Source organism: Vigna unguiculata, unplaced genomic scaffold (assembly GCF_037176805.1).
Source record: "Vigna unguiculata cultivar grain cowpea cultivar isolate G323 ecotype 2 unplaced genomic scaffold, ASM3717680v1 ptg000182l, whole genome shotgun sequence".
In the NCBI taxonomy this organism is placed as follows: Eukaryota; Viridiplantae; Streptophyta; class Magnoliopsida; order Fabales; family Fabaceae; genus Vigna; species Vigna unguiculata.
In genome coordinates, this window is record NW_028196819.1 from 70538 (window position 1) to 73917 (window position 3380).

Consider the following 3380-nt stretch of genomic DNA (forward strand, 5'->3'; position numbering starts at 1 on the left):
AGGCGGAATAAGCTGTGATTGGATTGGACCAAATAAATGCCTTTTTTTTACACCATTGCATTGGTCCATGCCTCTCTCATTCTAAAAGTAGCTGTCTCCATCCCTTCTATGAGCAGGGCTTTGAACCTCGGATGCAACTCATAAACTTTTTTGTTATTCTGTAAAGGAAAGGGGCTGGGAGTCACTACTATTACTACTAAGGGACCAAAAAACCTTTCTCGTCTGTCATGGAGAACCTTCCCGGGCTCTAGCTCTACCATAGACTTAGAATAAGCGGGACTAGAGGACAAAGCATCGAGAAGAAAAGCCTTCAGAGCCAAGACCTACTCCTAAATCAGCAGAACTACGGATGAAGCAAGAACTCTCATCCTACAGACATCAAAGAAATCGCTGTCTAAAGCCAATGATTAGCGAGCAAGCAAGCCAAGCCGCAAGGAAAGGGTCACCGAAGTAGGGGACCGCAGCTAGCGAAGTGAACCGTTAGAAACCGGGGTATAAATAACAACAAGTCAGGCATGAAAGCCAAGTGAAGTGACCAGAGGGTTAGGGTGCGGCGCCAATTCTTAATTGTGGTGTGAGGCAGTCACTTCGTCACGACGAACAAAACCAATGGCAGTAAAAGCAGATGTCTGGTCTCGGTTAAGCCCAACGCTACATGGTTATGTAGCTCTTATTGGATTAAAACCCATGATACAAGAAGGTTGTATATAGATCTAGCAAATCCGTGTCTTAAGCCCACCCAGAAGGCTAGTTGGTAGAGCGATCAGTTTATCTGAATAAAGGTAGGTTCGAATCCCATTTCCTCCGGCACGGAAGTGGAACGGGCGGGCGAAATTACGTGAGAGAGAGAACCTCTTGGTGTGTGTTGGTGGAGTCCCCCGGAGGACAGAAAAGCACTACCTACTTAGTGAGCGGAGAGCCCGTTGCGCGTTGTTTTGACCGGCCTATCTTCTTTTGATAAGCAAGCTCCCTCCGGCAGTCCCTGGGCGGCTCTCGGTTCTTGAGCATGTTGGGAGAGGAGATTAGGCGGCAGTTGAAAGAGCTGCTCGAAAGCTTGACGAACGAAAAAAGCCCTTTCTTTTCAGTTATTAGTCAAGGGCTTTTCCCTGACTAGTCAAGTGGTAAGTAAGGTAGGGCGCTATTCGATGAAGAAAACATAATTTAGGAAAGTGGTTCAGGTAGCTCAGCTGGTTAGAGCAAAGGACTGAAAATCCTTGTGTCAGTGGTTCGAATCCACTTCTAAGCGGGCTTTGGGTCCAAAGGGACAGGTAGCCGGGAGCGAGCCGGATTTTTTTTAATTCAAGTGAAAGAGGAAGCAAAAAAAAATGTGAGCGCTCCTGCACTATACGGCTTTTTGGCGTCGCCCTATCTTGCTGGAGGCAGATTTTCTAAAAAAAGCGGTTGATTACTCGGATTGGTTCTCGCGTCCCTATGCCCAAAAGGATGGGCGAGTTCGGTTCGAGTCTTCATCGATCGGGTGGATCTATATGCTGAGGGGGGTGAGACGAGGTGTAGCGCAGTCTGGTCAGCGCATCTGTTTTGGGTACAGAGGGCCATAGGTTCGAATCCTGTCACCTTGATGTGAAGTGCACAGCCCGGCACAGCCTAAAGAGCACCCGTAGTAAACGCTCTTTTAGAAAGATAAAAAAAATAGACCGCCCTTGATCTGATCTGGGCGGGATCTAAAGCAGCATTTCTTCCAAATCGGGGGCAAGCTTGAGATAGATTTTATAATATGCTTAACACAACACATGCAATTCGAACGAAGTTTTCTCGGAATGAAAGTCACTCCGTTGGGTTCAATGCCCGCTAGTCCCATGCATCCTTCCTTTCTGTTGGTCAACAACCAACCACATATCACTCACTACTCCTACATGAAGGGACTCTCTTTCTGTCCGGAGGGAATCATTCTTTCTCAATCAATCATGCCTCAACTGGATAAATTCACTTATTTCACACAATTCTTCTGGTCATGCCTTTTCCTCTTCTTGCTTTCTATTTTCTTCCACTACTTTTTTCCTTCCTTTAGGTATACAAGTGCGTCTCTTTTGCTTCTATCTAACAAGGCCCAAGTTACAGCGGGCTCTTTCTATTATGAAATGGTTCATCTTTTTGTTCACCATAGGAGGACTCACTGGAATAGTCCTGGCAAATTCTGGGCTAGACATTGGTTTGTCGGTCAAGGCGGCTATCCTAACTGCCGATGAGGCTCCTTCTATGTTGATGTATGGGGCTGATGCTGGCTCTGAAACCAGCGTCAACCAAAAGGTCTACCAAACCCCCTTTCCCGCCCGGGGCCCGTCGCTCCGACCCCCACTCCTCCGGCGAAGGACTCGGTTGTGGAAAATCTTTTCCAAGACCAAATCGAAGATTTATGCAATAACTGCATGAATCAACTCGTCTCCTGGGGGTTACCCACTTGTTTCCGGTGTCTTTTTTGCTCATGCCCCTTTAGTGGGTGTTGCCAATAAGAGAGAAAGAACGCCCAAATGCGATTGAGGGGCAGCTGACCGAAAGGAAAGCTTTCTGGCAGGCTTTTGTTTTGGCTTGAGAGGGTCCAAAGTAGCGGAGTGAAAGGAAGGCCTTTCTCATAGCGAGTAACCTTGACTTTGGTTGCTTCTGTGAGAAAGGGGTGGGGAGAGGTGAGGAGGGCCCCATCGCTTGAATCCCGCTTTTTCTTTCTGAGTGCCACCTGGAAAGCGGGGTGCCGCCATATTGAAAGATTTTGAGGGACCGACACCGGACGGGCATACCTCTAATCGTTGGTTGGATCCGGTAAACAGGGTAGCTCCAGGTACGCTTGGGGCTGGATTGAATCCTAAACATATTATTAAAGAGATATATGCGTCAACCAACTAAGACAGATTGAAGTCAGTTACAGGTTGGAAGTGGGACATCCTTTACGCTCAAGAAAAGGAGAACGATCCTTTGGTCCAGCCCAGCCTACAGAAGCCTTCAACTAACTAAAGCAAGAGACAGCTAGCCTAACAATGAAATTACTGCTCCTAGACATTAATATAATAGACAAAGGAGAGAGCTATAGACAGAGAAGTCTAGAATGCTCTTGTTTCATAATCCAAAACTCTCATATCTCCAGCCCATAGATAAGGACAGGGACTTAGCTTAGGACTGCAGGAAAGAGGATAGCCACTAGGCCGGCTACTATATATAAATAGAATCTAAAAGCACTAAAAATATATGGGAAAGCATCTTCTATAGGATAAAGAAATCCATATTGGCTTACAGGGCTTATCCCTACTCTTATGCTTGACTAGCCATTTTGCAAGTTTAACTTGCAAAAAAAGAACCGGGGACACGTATCGCTCAAATCATTGGCCGGGGGGAAAGGCTACACCTAAGACCGGGCAAGATGCCTAATA

The 3380-nt window shown here is 46.7% G+C and overlaps 1 non-coding gene across 1 annotated transcript; it reads left to right on the forward strand.

Annotated features, from left to right (window-relative positions):
• The first annotated feature begins 1505 nt into the window (after positions 1 to 1505).
• TRNAP-UGG (transfer RNA proline (anticodon UGG)) lies at positions 1506 to 1580 on the forward strand. Its single transcript has one exon. It is a non-coding gene; the product is annotated as a tRNA-Pro (tRNA).
• The last annotated feature ends 1800 nt before the right edge of the window (positions 1581 to 3380 follow it).